The sequence below is a fragment of the Pseudorca crassidens genome, chromosome 12 (assembly GCF_039906515.1).
Source record: "Pseudorca crassidens isolate mPseCra1 chromosome 12, mPseCra1.hap1, whole genome shotgun sequence".
NCBI classification, from domain to species: Eukaryota; Metazoa; Chordata; class Mammalia; order Artiodactyla; family Delphinidae; genus Pseudorca; species Pseudorca crassidens.
This window is the reverse complement of record NC_090307.1, coordinates 71,992,320-72,013,306: the sequence shown is the minus strand read 5'-3', so window position 1 is coordinate 72,013,306 and position 20,987 is coordinate 71,992,320. Positions and strand designations below refer to the sequence as shown.

Below are 20,987 nucleotides of genomic sequence, written 5' to 3'. Positions count from 1 at the left end.
TCATTGCTTTCATGATTGGATAAGCAACTGTCTCCCCTTGCAGAGGTCCTGAGAGCAGGGACCACGCCTGTTTGTCTTCCTTTGTAGCCCCAGCGCCTTGCCCAGTTCCTGGAGCAGACGGGGCATTAAGTAAATTATGTTAAATAGCGAAGGAATCTTTGTGCTCTTGGAGTCAGGGCCTGGCACGTCGCAAAATAACTGGTTCCGTTTGTGCTGAATAAATGAATGGGTTCTCCGTGGTCTGGTGGATCCCATCTCTGCTTCTATGTGGTGTCAGTGGCACGGCTTTGGGGTGGACAGACTGGAATTTGAATGCAGGCTCTTCTACTTTCCAGCTGTGACCTTGGCAAGTCTTTTCCAAGAACCCATTTCTTGGTCTGTCCACTGAGGGTCTTCATTGGGGGCTGCAGAGAGGATCTCACAGAGGATGGTTTCAAAGCCCTCGGTTAACCAAAGTCCTTTGCAAATGTACTTGGAGAAATACCGCTTCCCCCAACATCCTTCCATGGAGATCAGTGGTTCAGACCCTGCTGGGTGAACCCACTTCTGGGCCTGGAGGCCAGGGCTGCAGTCCTCGTGTCTCCTCCCTTTCCTGACCCTCCTCTGTCTGAGATGCTTGATAAACAGTGGCACTGGCCGAATTTCCTGGTACCCTGAGTGATTGGGGTTTGTGGTCACAAATTTGAACATCCTGGATGTAATTCCTGAGTCTGGTCACCTGTGTCTTGCAGGCGGGAGGAAGGTGGACAGATTTAGCAGTGGGATGTGCTGCAGCTGCTTTGGGTCCTGTCTTCTTGCTCTATGGGCGTGAGTTCTGAAGCACGGTCACGTGCACGCAGCTCCTTTCTCCTCCACTGTAGTCCATATGGAGCTTCCCCCACCCTCATCCCCCAACTAACTTATCTATTTTTATTGTTTCTTATCTCTTAATTATAACAGAATGCATGCTTGTTGTTTAAAAGAGGTTTCAAATAATAGAAAGTGAAAGCTCTTTTTGCCCCACTCGAATCTCACATTCTAGGGTAACCAGTGCAGAGTGTGGTGTGGGTACCACCAGCCCCTGTCTCTATGACACTCTTAAAACTTGTATGTGTGGGCTTCCCTGGTGGCGCAGTGGTTGAGAGTCCACCTGCCGATGCAGGGGACACGGGTTCGTGCCCCGGTCCGGGAAGATCCCACATGGCACGGAGCGGCTGGGCCCATGAGCCATGGCCACTGAGCCTGCGCGTCCGGAGCCTGTGCTCCGCAACGGGAGAGGCCACAACAGTGAGAGGCCCGCGTACCACAAAACAAACAAACAAACAAAAAACAAACAAACAAAAAACTTGTATGTGAAATGCTGGAGGGGGTGTGGAGAAAACGGAACCCTTTATGGGGGCAAACTGCTTTTCAGGCTCACCTTGGAAATTCCTGCCAGTGCCAGTGTCACCTGCTCCACAAAGACTCCCAGGTTCAACTGACCTTGCTCGTCTCGTGTCCCGCTGGACCGTGGACCAGCTTCCAGTCTGGCACCCAGCGCTCTGACTTTTGTTTCCTCATGTGGATTTTTTTTCTAACCAGGCCATTGTGTCTTAAAATGAGGTTCCCCCACTGCCTCTCAATCTCTGAGGCTAGGTGGGCTCATTAAAAATGCAGGCCCGGGCTTCCCTGGTGGCGTAGTGTTTGGGAGTCCACCTGCCGATGCAGGGGACACGGGTTCATGCCCCGGTCCGGGAAGATCCCACATGCCACTCCAAAGAAAAAAAAAAAAAAATGCAGGCCCCTCTGAATCAGCATCTCAGGGGATGGGCTCAAAATCTGCCTTTCCAACAAGCCACCTGCCAAGTAATTCTTTTTTCTACTTTTTATTTTATATTGGAGTATGGTTGATTAATAATGTGATAGTTTCAGGTGTACAGCAAAATGATTCTGTTATACATGTATCTATTCTTTTTCAAATTCTTTTCTCATTTAGGTTGTTACATAATATTGAGGAGAGTTCCCACTTCTTTTTCATTTAACAATGTATCTGGAAAATTGTTATACCTCAGTCCACATAGACGTCCTGTGTTCACATTTATTTATTTAATTTTGAGGAAGCAATACATCCGCTGTTAAAATATATAATAAAATATATTAAACGTATTTATGTGTAAAATATATAAATATATTTGAAGGAAGACAGTGAGAAATCTCCCTCCCATGTCTATGCAACCCCTCCCCCACGAATAACTATGATTCTTAGTTTTTATATCTTTCCATATATATATATCCAGAGTATATTTATATTCTTACTTTACCCCTCTTTTTTACTCAAGAGTGATACACTATATATGTGCATTTTGGAGATATTTCCATTTTAGTACATAAACAGTTTCCTCATTCTTTCCTTTCTTTTTTTTTTAAACAACTGCATATAGCACAGCATTCCACAGTATGGATAAATCAAAATGTGTTCATTCTTTTAGAAACTATTATTTTAATTCACTAAATAAGTGACACAGCATAGGTATAAAACTCAAGGTGCAGAGGGGTAGCCAGTGAAAAGTCAGTTTCTCCCACTTCTGTCTCCAGATTACTCAGTTCCTCCATCTGAAAACAAACACCATTCCCAGGGTCACACTATCCTTCTTGAGTTGGGCTGTGTAATATGTGGTGTACACACACACACGCATACATACACACTTACACTTTTCCCTTCTTTTTCAGCCTCAACCAATGAGGCAGAGATTAGCCTGCACAAACACCTCTGTTCTCGGGTGTGGATGGATTGGGACGTGTCATCACTGAGTTCAAGGCCAAGGGCATTGCCTATTTTGATGGATGTTTCCAAGTTTTGTTCCTAGGAGGCGCCATATCCATCTCTACGTGGATCCTCCAATGCCCAGGGTCTGGGCTGGCTCTGAAGGGATGGGAAGCCAAGGGGAAGTCTGCCTCCTCTTCTTTGCTCAGCCTTACCCTCTGTGTCCCTCCTTCCAAACTTTCCCCCAGCTCCAGCTTCACGGTCAACCTTTTCTGGGCAGTGTGCTTGCTCCTGTATCCCCAACAAACTGAAGCTCCATTCAAGGGTCTTTTGTATCGCCAAGTCCATATGTCCCAAAGGGTCTTCTCTGCAGGTGAATAGGTGGAAGGGAACCATTTTACTCCTCCAGTCAAATACATAGTTTCACCAACTCGGGGTGAAACTACGTTAAAGCGGGTCTCTTTACTGCAGGACTTTTCAGTGCCTCTAGTATGCTAACACACTGGGATCTCTACGAGGTCTTAGAGTCTGTAGACTGCTTTGACTACACAATTTCAGACACGCCAATATGGTTTCACTGCTTTATTGTCATGAAGGGGAGTCTGAAGCCCAGAGAGGGACTGCTACTTGTCCGGTGTCACACGTCGATGGTGGAGATCTGAATTTCTAGCCTTCCCGTGTCCGTGACAGCAATGTAGTAAGTCCTCAGTGCCTCCTCCCTGCACCAGCAGCTCTAAACGTGGAGCGTCAAGGTGTCCTGGTGACCTTCAGGGACACCAAGACATGTAGCTTCACTAAATTTTGTTTTTTGGGCCACGCCACGCGGCTTGCAGGATCTCAGTTCCCCGCCCAGGGGTCGAACCTGGGCTACGGCAGTGACAGCGCTGAATCCTAATCACTAAGCCACGAGGGAACCCCCTAGATTCATTAAATTTAAAATAACTGCGTAGGATCCTTCATAAGTGTTAAGATCACGAAAACAAGGGAAGGTGAGAAACTGTCACAGACTGGAGGAGAGTTAGGAGACGTGACCACTAAATGCAACATGCTTTCTTGGGGAGGATCCGCTTTAGTGAAAAAATGGGTGAAATTAAAATCTGTCGTATAATTAATAGTACGGCACCGATGTCAGGTTCTTAGTTTTGATCAGTGTACCATGGTCATGTACGATGTTAACACTGGGGGGTGCTGGGTGAAGGATACACCAGAACGCTCTGTTTTATCTTTGCAGCTCTTCTATAAACCTAAAAGGATTTCTGAAAAGGGAGCTTCACGGCCTGCAGAGTGTGGGTGGCGGCTGCGTTCCCAGGGACCGTCGTCCGCGATACAGCAGCGCAGCCATGGCAGAGCTGCAGCCCACGTCCAGCAGACTCACCGACGAGGCCGCCCTTGTCTGCGGCACCTACCCAGACCCCAGCACCAAGGATCTTCTCTTGCAGCAGAACATGCTGCGAATTAAGATCCTAAGTAGTCACTGGATTTTTATCCTAGAATTCTTGGAATGACGCTACTCCAAAACTTAGATTTTCCCACTATGAAATTTTCACTGTTTCTTGGCTTCTGAGGATAAAAATGGCATCCCAAAAGGTAAAGATGAAAGAGTAGCATGGGCCATTCTCCAGAAAAGCTATGCTTGAACTGACACACAACTGGGGCGCTGAAGAGGATGAGATGCAGAGTTACCACAGGGGCAATTCAGACCCTTGGGGATTTGGTCACATTGGAATTGCTGTACCTGATGTTCACAGTGCTTGTATAGGATTTGAAGAACAGGGAGTCAAACTTGTGAAGAAACCTGATGATGGTAAAATGAAAGGCCTGGCATTTATCAAGACCCTGATGGCTACTGGATTGAAATTTTGAATCCTAACAAAATGATAATTTTATTTAGTTCTGTGAGAATGCTGCTTTGAGATTTCAGTGAAGACATTGTGGAAGGTGAAAAAGGAAACAATGTGATTCAAGATATTCAGTTAAGGGCTTCCCTGGTGGTGCAGTGGTTGAGAGTCCGCCTGCCGATGCAGGGGACACGGGTTCGTGCCCCGGTCCGGGAAGATCCCACATGCCGCGGAGCGGCTGGGCCCGTGAGCCATGGCCGCTGAGCCTGCGCGTCCGGAGCCTGTGCTCCGCAACGGGAGAGGCCACAACAGTGCGAGGCCCGGGTACCGCAAAAAAGAAAAGATATTCAGTTAACAGGAGCATCTAGGACTGATGGCTTATTGTCTCAATTCAAATTATTCTTAAGTCCATTTCCCTTTCCTATTTCAGCTATGTTTTTCACCTAACTGTTCAGCCATTCTAGTTTTAAAGTAGTGCTTTGTCTTATGTCCTTGAATGTAGTTGTATAACTTTACTTTTTTAGGCAATAATTAGAACAATTCCCTTCAGGGGCTGCATTTACCTTCTATCTCCTCAAGAGATACGAGTCTACAAGTCTGCCTTTGAATCATCATTTTCAAAAAAAAAAAAGAAACCAACACTTAATATGTTTTTGTTGTGGTTACCTTCCGGGGTTTCAGTTCCTCAGAAGTAACTTTTCAGAATGGGAAGTAAAGAACCCCGAACGAAAGTGAAGCTTCATGTATATTTCCAAAAACTAAATAAACAAATAAATAAAATTATTTCAAAATAGAAAGCTAAAAATGCATATATTAATTATGTCAAATCAAACTCCATCCTGCACTGGATTCAGCCATAGAAAACCAGAGGCAAGCCCAAAACGCATGTTAGAATGCTGCATGAAAATATCTTCGGGAAATACACCCAAGCATGCTGATCATCTCGGTCACTTGTGAGCAGGGCCCCGGGTGGCTACTGTAAAAGGAGGGAGACTTTTCACAGTTGATTCTGTAATATCTTTTGGATTTTGAACTATGTACCTGTATTCTCCTTCAACAATTAAATCTTAAAAATAATTGAAGAGAGGAATTGGAAAAACATTACTTCGGACTTTTGGGGGCAAACAGAATGGATGAGAGAGTAACAATACTGCTCACTGCTGTTAGTGTTCACTGGAGGTCCTGTGATGTGCTTGGTGCTGTGGTGAGCACGGAACAGGGAAGAACTCATTGAATCCCCTCAACAGTGCAAGACCCCCGTTTTATAGAAGAACACCCATTTGTTCAAGTTGTCATGTAGAAAGTGGCAGAGCTGGAATTTGAGGCCAAGTCTGCCTCATTCCATCACCTGAGCTTTTAATCATTCTTTCTACTACTGTGGGATAAATGTGCATGCAGGAGGCTATGGGAGCGAACAAGACGAGGCATGCAGCAGACGCTGCTGGAGCCCAGCCCATAGTCCCTTGCCCTGCATTTCTTTCCCTGGGGTGGGGAGAGACTCTCTCTGGCCATTGGACCTGCGCTACCCATGCTCTGGTCAGCTAAAAGAACTGGTGAATTACGCCCCAGCCAATGACTAATAGAAGCTGGTGTATAGATAACCTAGCTCCCTCCTCTCTGGGTGACACCCTGTGTCATTTGAGTGACAGGATTGAGCCCTGTTGCCTGCGGTGGTAACCTGCTTGATAACATATCCCTTCCCTGTCTCGTTTCTCTTCTCTCCTACCAAATAAATCACCTGCGTGCAAATATTCATCTCTGGGTCTGCTTCTGGGAGCTTCCAGGCCAAGAAGAGCCCCTAATCTAGTCTGGAGGAGGTAGAGAAGACTGCCAAAAGGAAGTGAATTTTATTTATCTTTACGTCTTTAAAAATGAGATGTGTTTTACGTTTAGTGAAATCTTGGTCTTTAAGCATATAGTTAGATCAATTTGATAGAGATGTACACTTGTGTAACCCACATACCCATCGAGAGAGAGCATGTCCGCCACCCCAGGAAATTCCCTTGTGCCTGTCTCAGGCAATCCCTCCATCCCCAGAAGCAACCCCTTCTCTGATTTCTGTCACTATAGTTTAGCTTATCCTATTCTAGCACTTGTAAATGGAGTCATACAGCAAGTGCCCTTTCGCATCTGGCTTCCCTCACTCAGTAGAACGCTTCTGAGATGTACCCATGCTGTAGCGTGTGTCAATAGCTCATTTCTTTTCTATCGCAGTAGAATATGAATATCTCATAGCGTGTTTATTTATTCTCCTGTGGATGGACGGGTACCTGAGGTATTTCCGGGTTTTGCCTATCATGAATACAAGCTGCTATGAACGTTCTTGCACAAGACTTGTTTGAGAATCTATGTTCTCATTTCTTTTAGATAAATTTCTTGGAGTGGGATTAATTGGTCACATGACAAGTATATATTTAACTTTTTAAGAAATTGCTCAGTGGTTTCCAAGTGACTATAGCATTTTTTATTCCCAACCATAATAAATGAGCACTCCAGTTCCTCCACATCCCTGCCAACACTTGATGTCATTGGGCTTTTTCATGTTATCCATTTAGCTGGGCCTGTAAGGGCAAACTGGACTTTGGAGGATGGGGGAACACAGGCCCCCGGAGTGTCAGGCATTACCCAAACAGCATTACCGTTGCCAAATACGGGTGATTACTTTGACAGTTTCAGCAAACAGTGAAGTCCCCCTGTAGAGAGCCAACTCTGAACACCTTTCCTCTTTTTCCCACTCTGTGTTGGCAGCAGACGGCATGCCTCTCAGGCTCAGATCAGGAGGTCTAGTTCTGAACTCTGTCTCTCGGGTGTGAATAAGTAAAACAAAATTTTTTGTTTGGCTTTAAACATTTTTTTCTTTCTGAGTCTGTTGGACCAAGGGAATCAGATTATTTACAGAGTACAGGCGATTTTATGAGAAGTTTAAAAGCAAATTCATCTGTGCTAAGCTACAATCTGGTGATGGGGTCAAAGCTTTGCAGTTACACATCCACTGAGCGCAGAAGGAGACGTTAGCACCAACAGTGACAGATCTTAAATCCTGATCTTCCAGCTTTTTGAAAGCTCATTCCCCTGCTTGAAAAGTTTTATTGGCTCTCATCACCAGAAGACTAAAATACACACTCCACAAACCCTTGGGTGGAGAGTACTCTCCACCTACTTCCTCTCTGTTCCAGTTCTACTGACTCCCTTGGGTGTCTCAAACACGCCAAACTCACTCCTGCCCAGGGCCTTTGCACGTGATATCTCCTCTGTCTAGAATGCTCTGCTTCCTGCTCTTAATGGCTGGACTTCTTAACCCTGGGTCTCAGCTCTTCAGCATTTTTGCCACCTTTTCAAGAGATTACTTTCCCTAATCACCAAATCAAAATCATTTCTTTACAGAACTAGACTCCTCATCTTTTTGTTGGAGAAAAAGAATCTATGAGAGTCACAGACCTTCCCCTCCATCAATCTGGAGGGGGAAGAGAAAAACACCAATGACCCACCTCTGGTTTGTTTTTCTGTCGGGAACACAGAGATGTGCATGGCAACATCATTCCAAGGGCAGTCCACCATCAGGTAAGATCATCAATCCAAATGCCATGATTTTCTTGGGAAGTTATTCTTACAGGATGTGGCAACCATTTCTAAAGTTTTAAGAATTTTTCAAGACCCTTTTGCTCTCTGTGTACTTTCAAGACAAGTTGTTAATAGTTATAAATGTTAACAACTTGTACGAGCCTCCACGTGGCACTGAATAGCGAGAGCGTGTGTTCCTAAGATGGTCCTCAATTTCACATCTTCTCAAATCTGGCTGTCTGATCTTTGTTTTCTAATGCAGGAAGAGATCTGTGCCTTGGTCACTGCAGGGGAGAAGAGCCTTTTCTTTCGTCTCCTTCTGGGAGGACTTAGTAGGAACATGCATGTGCGTGCAATAACTGGATGGTTGCACAGTGGTGAAAGCTAAGCTGAAGTGTCTGATAGATTGGTTGGAGGCCCAAGGGCACAGGGGGCCTGCAGCTGTGTGTGGGCAACTGTCCCCATGGGACCAAGAACCTGCCCTTCCGTGTACTTCCCCGCTTGGTGCAGATACCACAGTGGCCAAGTGCAGACTGAGGTCACATTCCTGGGCAGAATGGGGGAGCAGGGAGGCATTGACAGTGGGCAGAGGGAGGCCAAGGGGCAGAAGGGCTCTGGGGAGGAGGGTTCAGCCTCAGCTCAGACCCCTGTCTATTGTCCCAACCACGAGAGCTGACCGTTGTCACCATGAGTCACAAGATCTATGATGTAGCCGTCTGGGGCCTTGATGGAAACTCTGCAGGAGTTCCCAGGCTAGGAAAACCCTCTCTCCTGTTTTAAAGTTCTTTCTTTACACTTCCGAGGGTTCTTTCCCACCACTCACCCCTACACGGGATTTATCACTGTGTCCCAGCTGAAAAGCTGGGGATGCCAGGCCTCGGCCCATGAAGATGCCCCTTAGGGGGCTTCCTACATGGACACCAGGAAGTCAGGGTGAGCCCCCGGAGCTGTGGCCCAGGCTGCCCAAGTGAGCAAAAGTGACCCGTGGACCATGGGAGTGGTTTCTTGCTTTGGAGGATGGGCAGTGCCACCCATTAGACATCGTGGCTCTCGGAAGCCAAGCTGTCACCAGCAGGTTGGGCAAAAAGTCAAGAGTGAAAAGAAAGATAGAATTATTTCCCCCAGCACTTCTCTGGGTGGGGAAAAGGTACTGGCCCAAGTTCTTATATCCTGGGCTGCGGAAGAATAAGAGAATAAGGGGAATACCCTTCCTTATATACTTCCTCAACCTATGTCTTGACTTAGCCAGTCCTGCTGTTGTATTGGCATGTATTGAAGGTAGATGGAGTCCTGTCTCAGTCTGGGTTCCCCGCACAAAGCAGAGCCCACGATGAGGGTTTGGATGCTGAGGTCTAGTTGGAAGGAGGTGCAGGAAGCAGGAGCGAGGGGGCGGGAACGTGGGAAGGAGGAGAAGCCAGCATGGCGGGCTGTAGGGAGCCGGTGTCTCTCGGGGCAACAGGGCTCCGCCCTGTGAGACACCCTCTGAGGAGCTGTGCTGAGAACGCCTCAGAAATGTCCCTCTGAGGGACTGGGGCAGCATTCATCCCCCAACTCCTGTCCACGTCCCCCCACCCCTGCCAGTGGAGGGGGAACTCCCCCTACTTCCTGGCTGTCCCTGCTGGAGAACTGAGCTGTTTCTGCAGTTTGGGGAAGACCCACTGGCAAAACAGTGGAGCGATTCCCTGGCTTGTCCTTGAGATGGGACACGGCCAGTGTGCATGGAACCGTCTGCCACAGAGACACCAAGAGGATGTGATGCAGCCCCACAGTCTCCCTTTAGATGTGGCTAATAAGGATGGCAACCAAGTCAGTCTAGAATCCAGGTGGCCTCTGGAGCCAGACTGCCTGGGCTGGAATTCCAGGGCCACTCTATGGTGTTGGGTCAGTTCCTTAGCCTCTGTGAGCCTCAGTTTCCTCCTCTGTACAATGGGAACAACCCCAGGGCCTCAGTCCTGGAGTGAATGTTGGCTGGAATAAGACACAGGAGGCTCTTCGCTCAGCCACAGGCACAGAGGAAGTTCCCAGTAAGCATTTGCCGTTGTGTGTACGGTTCCATCGTGGGCTTTGAATTCTAGCCTGATGGAGCCCGTGGTGGGAGGAGGTGGCAGGTGCGGATATCTTTTAGAGTGCTCTGTGATGCGCAGGAAAGTGTGGGAACAAAGGGCAGAAGGTGAAAGGCAGTTACGGACATAACCAAATGGACCAGGAGGGATTTTGCCCTTTCAGGCACTTGTTTCTGGCTCGGTTCCCTGCCTGCGCCCCAGAGCTTCCGTGATTCACTGGGAGCACCAGGCACTCTCCCTCTGGCCCCTCCCCGCCCTCCTCTCCGAGCGCGCGCCCTCCTCTCCGAGCGCGCGCCCATCTCACGGCCCCAGCACCTCAGCCGATTCTCCTTGTTAACAATAAACACAGATCCTGTTATCTCCCCTCTCTTGCAGCACTTGCCCCTTGATTTAAGCTGCCTTCTCTTCCCCTTTCATCAGGCCTGGGCCCCTCCTGTCGTATATCTTGCCTTTATCTACTTCCCCAGCACTAGGTAGCCTTGCGCACAATCGATTCGCTGGACGGGGTGGGGGGGCGGGGGGGGGAGGGGGAAGGGGGGAGATGGCAGGCCACCTGCTCGGCCGCCGAGGCCCGCTGTTCTTCTCAGGAGCCCGGGCCAGTATTTCTTGTGAAGCTTCTGTCTGGCCATGTTCGGTTTCTCATAAGGTTTCTGGCCGAGCTTGGTAGTATTTCTTGCTCCTGCGCGGCACAGCCTGGAGCTCCCTAGTAATTCTTAAAGGGCGAGATGGAGAGGCATACCTTTGGAACGCTCTAGAATCCATCTGGCCTGTGGCTTGAAGTGGCACGTGGGGGTTTGTGGGCAGAGGGATGATGGGGAGTGGCTCCCATGATGGGGACTTGGTGGGTCCCTGGGTCACACTGTGGGTTTGCTCCTGTGCCTCCTGCGGCCACCTCCCCCTTGCGTCTCTGCATCAGAGTGTCATCACAACAGTCTGGGAACGGGTTCTCTGGTGCCAGCCTCATCCCACGCCATCGCTGGAAAGACCCCAGCAGCTCTGCTAATAATCCAGGTGTGGCAAGTTCTTCCTATCCCCAACTCAGTTTCCTCGCCTGTGAAATTTCTTTTGTTCCTTTCTTCATTTATTTAACAAACACGAAAGATGCGAAGAGTGTTCAGGATGTCCCAGGTAGTGTTCTAAATACTTTCCAAATATTGACACCTTGAGATTCTCCTAGCCACCCCATAACAAAGTTTTACAGATGAGAAACCATGGCACAGAGAGGCTAAGCGACTTGCCCAAGGCCACACAGCTAACAAGTGGCAGAGCAGGGATGCAAACCCAGGCACTGGCTCTAGTGCACGTGCTCTCAAGAGACGTTTCCTCTTCATGGTCTTGTGGCCTCCATCCAGTTCCCAAACACTGCTACAGTTGATTCTTGTTATTCAAGCTAGCTGAGTTTTATAAAGCAGTCTCAAACACTGAACTGGTGAATATCGAACCATTGCTCCTAGGGGACATACAGGGTTAGGTTCCTGAAAGCCTCTTGTCACGACATTTTTATCAACTGATCAATACATAAACTTGTTTTGTGTGTGTTTCTGTTTAAAGACACCTGAGTTAATATATATTGTTGATTCATTAACATTGAACTCACAGCCAATAGCACTATAGCTCCTGCCTGAATAAAGGTTCTCCAGCACATGTATTTTCTCCATAAGGTACATCACAGCCTTCTTACGCTTAGGAACACTAGTTAGCTAAACAGCAAAATGAAATGAACAAAGAAACAAACAAAAGCAGCAAAATCACCAACGAAAAGCCTACAAATGCAAAAACATGTGGCACCATTTAGACCACAAAAGGACACCTGTTCACAGCATGAGAGCTGAAACAGGAAGGCAGAGTGCCACCTTGCTCAGCCCAAGCTGGGGATGTTCACAACGGGTGACTTAAATTTTTTACTGCTCTGCACATGACCACAAATGACTGTGGAAATTGATTTGGGGGTTACAAGTACATTTTAGCAAGTAGGCGAATTTGCAAATACAGAATCCATGAATAATAAGGATTGATGGTATTTTGTATTACTCCCCTGCTTAAACATCTGCTGAGGCTCCTTACCATCTACTATGTCAAATAAATAGAAACTTCACCTGCCTGCCTTTCAAGGGTTTTAATAATCTAGCCCCATTCCATCTATTAAAACGTGTTTCCCTTTACTCCTGGGGCCATCTCCTTTCTCCCTGGGCCTGGTTCCTCTTCCTTACTATTCTGCCACAACACCAACTCACTCCTAACTTCACACCTTTGCTCTCTGTTTCCCCTCTGGGCATGTCCTCCCTTCTTTCACTGATCTACCAAATCCTACCTACAGTTTAAAGGTCAGATCAAATTTCTTTTTTCTTTGTATAGCTTTGTCCCACTGATTATCCTTTCCTGGATGTTGTAGACTCATACCATACTGGAGGTTCATTTTTTTTAATGTCCTTTTGTGATTCCCTCACAGACAGCCTGCATGTGGGGAATTTCCCACAAAGCACTGTTTGATGACACTCTCAGAATAGGAGGCATCCAAGTTACACTGATCACGTTTGGGCTTGGATAGTGAGGCTGTTTTGGTTACAAGTGTAGAAGGAGGGATAACGTTGTACTCACCATTGAGACCTGGCTGGAGGAATGTGTTAACTCTTCAGAAACACCAATCGGTCTCCTTACATAACATAGAACAGTGAGCGGAGGATAATTAGACCATCAAAGGGGTCTTATCTGGAATTGATCTGTTCAGAGAGGTAAGCCTCTGCTTCTAACAGCCTCAGGGCGAGCTGGCCACATGTGCAAGGAGCGGAGGCAGGGTGGGAGTTCTGAGATCTCAACTTGGGTAGGGGCTGGTCACCACAGGAGGACTTCAAGCTCCCTCTCTGGGACCCAGCTTAGCCGTAATGATGCTCGTCCCCCTCTTCCACCCTCCATGGAATAAGTAAGTGGAAACGGAGCCCAGCAACAGCTGGTCCAAATCATAGTCTGCGAGGGGTATTTGTCTTGCTGGTTTTCCCATGTCTTCATCCGGAGGGAAAAGACCTCCCCCAACCCCAGTGCCTTTGCTCTGGGGCACAGATGAAGGACAGAGGGTGCCGCCTCTTTCTGCCCATTACGTATACCTTCCTTTCCTTCTTAGAGTGGTCCTTGTCAACAATATTCAGTTAGGTTGAAACCTACCGATCGACCAGAGTGGGTTTGGATAAACTAGTCTTGAATTCCATCAGTGAATTGGCGGTGTGCAGAACGTCAGAGCTAGGAGGAAATTAAGGCGGGGGGGGATGGTGGTCAAGTTCAGCACTTTCTTCTTGAAAAGAAACTGAGGACCAGCACGGGGAAGATCACGCAGCTAATTCATGTCATAGAGCCTCTCAAAATTGGGGCTGTCCTTCAAATGTCTCCACTTTCTGTTTCTACCTCTTCGGACATTTCCCCCTAGGCTTAGAGTAGGTTCCCCAACCTTAGGTGTTAGTAGGTGTGATGGAAAGTAAGACAGGTTAGGCATTAGAGCAGAGATCCTACCTGGCCCTGTGACCCATCGGCTGTGTTACCTTGAGCAAGTCATTTACCCTCTCTGAGCCTTGGTTCCCTTATTTGTAAATATAAAGTTAGTGACGCCCACCTCACGGCCCTGTTGTGAGGAATAAGAGATACGATTTATGTGATATTAAACGAATATTGACTGAGTCCTCCTAATTGAAGGCCCATAGTAGATGCTCAAGAAATGTTGGTCCCTTTATTCCTTACCCTTGACGTGTCCCTACATCCAGGTAATTTACACACATTCTCTGTTTTCCACGGAGGAGCGTGTGTTATCCTCTGTACAAAAACAATTCTAATGGTGGGGTTTCAGGCTGGGGGTGTGTGTGGGGGCCACTTTGAGAGACTCTCCTGTCAATTCTGAGCCCTTCTCAGGAACTAGACTGACCTTGGCTTCTGCATTGTTTTCATTCCAGCCAAAAATGTTTTGAAATTGGGGCCCAAACCTGGCAGATCCGAGAGGCTCGTGCCCACCCCCTGCACTTCTCTCCTTGTTCTGTCTCAGGTGGACGATCTGGCCACAGAGCATTTTCCTTATGGTCACAGGATGATGAAGAACCATGCACTAAGACACTTCTCTGAAGGGTGACATTTTTCTTGGCCCCGTCTTCTCTGAAGCAGGGGGACAGTGGGGAGAAGGGGAGAGGAGGAGAGGTGCCGGATTCAGTGCTACACATCCCGGGCTCCAGTCCCAGCTCTGGCTCTTGCTGTGTGATTTTGGGCAGGATGTTCCATCTCTCCAAGCCTTATTTATCAAGTAGGGGTAACAATTGTTCCCACCTCACAGCTGTTAGGGGGTTCAGTGATGGGATCTGTGTAGCCAAGGGTCCAGCACCCAGTAACAGCTCACTAACTATTAGCCATGCCTAGAAACAAAGAAGGCAGGATTCCAATTGTAGAATCGACTTCCAGAAGGTTGGACTGTCTTAAATATCGGGCAAGTCCCTTTCCCTCTCTGGGCCGCAATTTCCGCATCTGAAAAATAAGGGTGGGATAGATGGAACCACATGGCAGGTGTTTACATGGGTCCAAGGAGCTCAGGCCACTGGCCCCACCTCTGCCACCTGTAAGACTCTACCCTCCAGCTGGCAGGAGCCCTGTTTCTCTCCCTCCCCAGTGCTTCTTTAGCCCCCGGCATGCGGCGTCTGGCAGAGGACGGACACCAGACAAATGCAGGTTGCACGGATGGAGGAGCCCTGCCTTGGTCTGTTTTATCTACTGGGTTTTTGCATATGATTTTGTTTGAACAAAGAATCACATGGTTCATCAGTTAGTCCCCAGCAGGAAACACACAGCACACACAAATCGGGATAATTCAAGGAGAGTTTAATAAAGGAATTGCTGACAAAGGTGTGGGCAGGGTATAGGGAAACCACACAGGATAGCACAGTCTCTGGGGTCTAGTTACAGAGCATCATTCCTAGACCAGAAGATGTGACCAGGGAGGGATAAGGGTTACGTGGTCTCCAGGCAGGGGCTGAGATTCTCAGTGAAGGGATGCAGCCACCTCTCAGAGACCCTGGCAGGTAGGAGCAGAGGGGATAAGTACCCTGACCTCCATTCCCCCTTCCACCACCCACTTCTCATTTCCTTCTGGCAGAGCCCAACCAGAAGGCAGAAGGCAAGACAGTCCACTGCAGTCCATACGCGTCAGCCTCTGGGGCAGATAGTTGGGGGAGAAGCGTAGCGAGGGGATGGGGGTGGTGAAAAAGGAGGATGCCCGCGGCCAACACCCCCGACCCTGCAAAACACATGCCAGGATTAGCTCCCAGATCGCCGCTTTCCAAGGGTCCTTCCAGGTCTATCATGCACAGACTCTTCAATATGTCCAGCCTTACCAAGGTCCTATTGTAGCAGCTCAGAGTTGGAGGGGGCTGGTCTGGTACTAATGGCACAAGTTTGTTACATTAGGTCAAATAATGCCTATATTCAGATGTCAGGTTTTTGGGTCATGGGATTTTTCCTCTTTCCTTCCTCCTTCCTTCCTTCCTTTCCTCCTTCCTTCCTTCCTCCTTCCCTCCCCACTCTCCTTCTCCCTCCCTCTCTCTTCCTTCCATCTCTCTCTCTCTCTGTATTTTCTACACATGAACAGATATTCCTCCTGCCGCTCCGGGATGCTGATACTGGGAGCAGATATACAGCATTTCTGCCATGATATAAGGGCTGCTGCAGTGCACAGCTGTCTCCTACGAAGGCGCTGCTGGGTGTAAAACTGCACTTCCTTGTCAGCCTTGGTTTTCTTGGCTGTCTACTGACTTTTCCAGAAATTCTTGCAGAGCAGAGTTTCTCAGACAAGGGAAATTTTGTGCCTGTCCCCTTCTCCTGGGGGACACGTGGCACTATCTAGAGACATTTTTGGTTGCCACAACTAGGGGTTTGCTACTGGCACCTGGGGAGTAGAGGCCAGAGATGCCGCGCAACATCCTTCAATGCACAAGACAGCCCACCCGCCCCACCCAAATAATTATCCAGTCCAAAATGTCAGTGGTCCTGGAGTGGAGAAGCCCTATTGTAGAGGGAGCCTCTTCATGTGGCTTTGGTCCCGGAGTCTCCCTTTTCCTCAGTTCCCTCTACTACCTTCTTGCTATGTGATTATGAAGACTCTTGGATACCTCCAGCAACGGGGAGCTCACTACCTGTTTTGAAGCCAGTCAGGCCTGGTCTTGATCTCGGCTCTTCCACTAGCAACCATGGAACTCTGGGCTTCCCCACAGGTGGGAGTGGCTCCACCACTCTGCGCCTAAATTTTGTCCAGGACAACGGGATCAGCAGCAGCCCTGCCTCACAGGTCATATGAGGCTCAGATGAGTTGATGCTCTTAAGTGGCCAGCTCAGCGCATGGCGCAGGGTGAGACCACTCGGTAAATGTTCTCGGCTATGAATGGCCCGCCCTGGCTGGTTTCATCACCTGGGTCGTGGGTGCATCAAGGGAAGATGAACTGCAGGGTCTCTCATGCCTGGGAAATTTCAGAAATCTAGAGAAGTTTAGCACTGAGTGAGGAAGAAAATATAGGCTCTTGGGGAGACCTTTTCCTTTGGGGTTGTTTCTGTTTGGGGGAAGGGTGGTCTCTACGGATGATCGGAGGAGACCTGATAGCAAGCTTTTGTTTGTTTGTTTTTAAAAAAATTTTAATTAATTAATTAATTAATTTTTGGTTGCATTGGGTCTTCGTTGCTGCGCACAGGCTTTCTCTAGTTGTGGCGAGCGGGAGCTACTCTTCATTGTGGTGTGCGGGCTTCTCATTGCAGTGGCTTCTCTTGTTGCAGAGCGTGGGATCTAGGCGTGCGGGCTTCAGTAGTTGTGGCACATGGGCTCAGTAGTTTTGGCTCGCGGGCTCTAGAGCACAGGCTCAGTAGCTGTGGCGCAGGGGCTTAGTTGCTCCGCGACGTGTGGGATCTTCCCAGACCAGGGCTCAAACCTGTGTCCCCTGCCTTGACAGGTGGGTTCTTAACCACTGTGGCACCAGGGATGTCCCAGCAAGGTTTTAGGATCGTTTGTGAAGGAAAATCAGAATTGCTAACGAAGGCAATGGCAGGCACCAGTTAAGTTGGCAAGTGGACGGTTCTGACCACCATTCATTCCATTTCCCTGCAGGGCTCAGGACTCCATAGCGCACCCCAAAGGTGGGTACCAGTGGGACCTACCTGAAGAGACTCAAAGGTGGTGGGATGGGGAGGGAGGAGGAGAGGGAGGGGATGACCCAGGTGAGCCCAAACATCTCGGTCCAGAGACCCTTGCACCGCCGGAGCACCACTTAGAACTGTCCCTCTGCTCTCCCCAGCGCATGACCTTGGAGGGATACGTAGGGCTTGGGGAGCAGGTGTGCATGGGGCTTAGCTCTAGGTGCCTGGTCTCTGAGTGATGACCTCTCCCACCTCCATTCCTATAATGCTGACAGGTAGAAAGCTCTCATACTGTTCAGACTCCACGCTAATTCTCTCACCTGGTCCTCACAACATCCCTCTAAGTCGGGGTCTCCATCCCCATGGAGAGGATGAGGAACTTGAGGCTCAGAGAAGTGAAGCCCCGTGCCCGCGGTCACACAGGTGAGGAGGGGCACAGGCGGGACCCACTGTAGGCAGCCGGGTTCCAGAGCTCGACTGCTCAGTCCTCTCCCAAAGAGCTCCCGTCCAGCTCCATCCATCTCCCGTCAGCACAGGATCCCCTAATCTATGTGAGAAACCGACTGTTGGCGACATTTCATCTCGCTTGGAGGCTGACGGTGATAATTTGCAGCCTTGCCAAGGTGGAGAGATTATATATATTATCCAAAGCAAATATAAAGTAAGGGATGTAGTGTAGAGGGCAGTGTGAACGTGGATGTGGAGCCCGCAGGGCCAGGGGCCCAGATCTGTGGAAATAGTTACTCGTCCCGGCTCACCCACCCACGGCTCCCTGGACCAGGGTCTAGTCTATGGTCACATGACCATACAAACAAATACAGAATCATGAACTGTGATGGGTTCTGGGAGAGATCAGAGCAAGTGTGTCTGACATCCCCAAGACAGCCCTCAAGTTCAATGAATGAGTTGCATAGAGTCCCTGCACGTGCTTTACTAGAAAGGACGCATGGTTACAGTTTATTACGTGAAAGGACGCAGATTAAAGTCAGCAAAGGAAAAAGGCACATGAGGCAGAGTCCAGGAGAGATCTGGCGTGAGCTGCCTGTTGTCTTCTCCCAGTGGAGTCGTGAGGACGCTGCTTCTTTCTCCCAGCAATGGTGTGTGACAGCACATATAGAGTGTTACCACCGGGGAGGCTCACCTGAGCCTTGGTGTCCAGCATTTTTATTGGGCGTCAGTCACATAGGCATGGAACACCTACAAATGGACCTTAATAACTCAGTCTCCTGCCCCTCCAGAGGTCAGATGATACAGCAGGGTTCAAGGGCCCTCCATAAATCGCATTGTTAACGTATACTATCCGGCCAGGTGTGGCCCAGTGTCCCCGGTATACAAAGACACTCCTATTAGTGAGACTATCTCAAGGGCTTAGAGGTAATCTCCCGAGAACCAGTCAAGCCCCTTCTTTGGATTATTCAGGCTTGAACATGCGAAACCTGCTGAGTTAACCCTTTAATGCACAATAGGATTCTACAGGCGAGAACAATAAGGGCTTTTCAAACTTGGAAATTTGGATATGGTGTCAGTGATCATTACCTGAGCAGGTTCCTACCTTTCTCAGTGCCACGTTCCTACCGTTAGACTTATGGTAGTTGATAATTATTCTATTTATTGGTTTACTTGCTTCTGTCTGCCTGTTTTGCTAAACCAAGAGTTCCGTGGGGTAGTGTGTGGGTCTGTCTGGTTTTTGCTGTTTTCGCTAATACTTGACATACTTCACACACTGCCCTGCAGGACCAGGACTGGGCTGGAGCAAGCAGGACACTCTCTGGGGTGCAAAATTTAAGAGTGGTGGACACATACAATCTCAGTCATCAAGATAAATAATGTTTTAATGCAATATTTTAAGAAATCAAAATTAATACAAAAATTTACAAGAAACAAAGTATTAAAATTTTAAACAAATACAGGGCCAGTGCTATTGCCGATCTTTTCTTTGGTGTCCAGCTCTACCATGGCTTGGCTCTGTTTTGGATCTTGTCTTTGTACATAATTTTGATGTTTCGTTCATTATGGATTTGGGGCATTCATCTTGACTTAAAAAATATTGCATCAAGAAGTTATGTACCTTGGGGAATTCCCTGGCGATCCAGTGGTTAGGACATGGGCTTTCACTGCTGTGGGCCTGGGTTTGATCCCTGGTCGGGAAACTATGATCCCACAAGCCACGTGGCTCGACCAAAAAAAAAAAATTTTTTTTAAGGAGTTATTTATCTTGAGGACTGAGTGTTTTGGTGCCCCCTTAAATTTTACACTCAGACAGAATGCCTCGCTCGTTTCACCCTCATTCTGGCCTTGCTGCTCACTGCACTGTAGGCCCCCAACAAATATTTATTGAATGAATGAAACACCCACCTGTGAAGCGGATAGTCATATGTCCGTTTTTAAAATGAGGAAAGGGGGACTTCCCTGGTGGTGCAGTGGTTAAGAATCCGCCTGCCAATGCAAGGGACACGGGTTTGAGCCCTGGTCTGGGAAGATCCTACATGCCGCAGAGCAACTAAGCCCGTGTGCCACAACTACTGAAGCCCGCGTGCCTAGAGCCCGAGCTCTGCAACAAGAGAAGCCACCGCGATGAGAAGCCCGCGCACGACAACGAAGAGTAGCCCCCGCTTGCTGCAACTAGAGAAAGCCCGCGTGCAGCAATGAAGATCCAACACAGCCAAATAAATAAATTAATTAATAAATTAATAAAATGAGGAAAGGGAGGCTCAGGGAGGCTCAGCCACTTGCTCAAGACTCAGGAGAGGGGCTGGGATTCCTTCCTCAACTGTCTTTCTCCGAAGCCTGAGTTTTTATCTACTGTGTCTAGCTGTCTCCCCACCTCCCTGCCTCTGAGCATCAAATCCCGAGGTGGACCCTCCTGAGGGTCCCCTGGGGGACAAATCTCAGGGGAAAGGAGGCCAGCGGTGAGGAGAGAGGAGAGGAAAATCGAGAATTGGAGAGGGCACGACATATGTTCAAGGCATCCGGATGGAGAAACACGATGGGCACATTCCAGGCAAGACAACCCCCTGCCTTGTCACTTACTGTAAATTGTCCCCCAATCACTGGGCTGACAGAGATGGATTCCCAGGGCTCATGGCACAATTAAGCTTTCTCAGGCGTCTCATGGGGGAAGGAAGCAGTTGGTTTACTTGCGAATGCTTGGGGATAATTTTCTAACGTCCCTTCCGCCATTACAGAGGCTTGGCTCCAATCTCTTATCATATGTAATTCCTAATGATTTCTCTGTTATGTCCTGTTTTATTAAAGCGTCATTGAACTCTACCCTATTGATTTAGATTTCACAGACAATTGAAATTTAAATTGACTCCAAATTGAATGTCTCCATGTAATCTCTGTTCTGCAATAAAGATAGATAAAATGCTTCTGTTTTTGATAACAAGTTATACTGGAGGCACATTTTAATTTTGGGAGGGAAGAAAAAAAATGTGACTGAGTCTTGACTTTCTTTGAAAAGTGGCCGATGGTTCAGGGCCCAGGAGGTTGTTGTTGGGTTTATTTTCCCTCTGGGGCACAATGCTGGAGTTACAGAATTTTGGAATGTCTGAGCTAGCTCACAGAGGGCAGCGGGAGGTGATCTCATGTGACCTATGATTGAATTAATAAGGTGATCCATCCACAAAATCCATCCATTTGTCCAGTGAGGACAGTGTG

General features: G+C 48.3%; 1 pseudogene; it reads left to right on the top strand.

Annotated features, from left to right (window-relative positions):
- The first annotated feature begins 3,988 nt into the window (after nt 1–3,988).
- On the top strand, nt 3,989–5,448 carry LOC137204162 (lactoylglutathione lyase pseudogene; annotated as a pseudogene).
- The last annotated feature ends 15,539 nt before the right edge of the window (nt 5,449–20,987 follow it).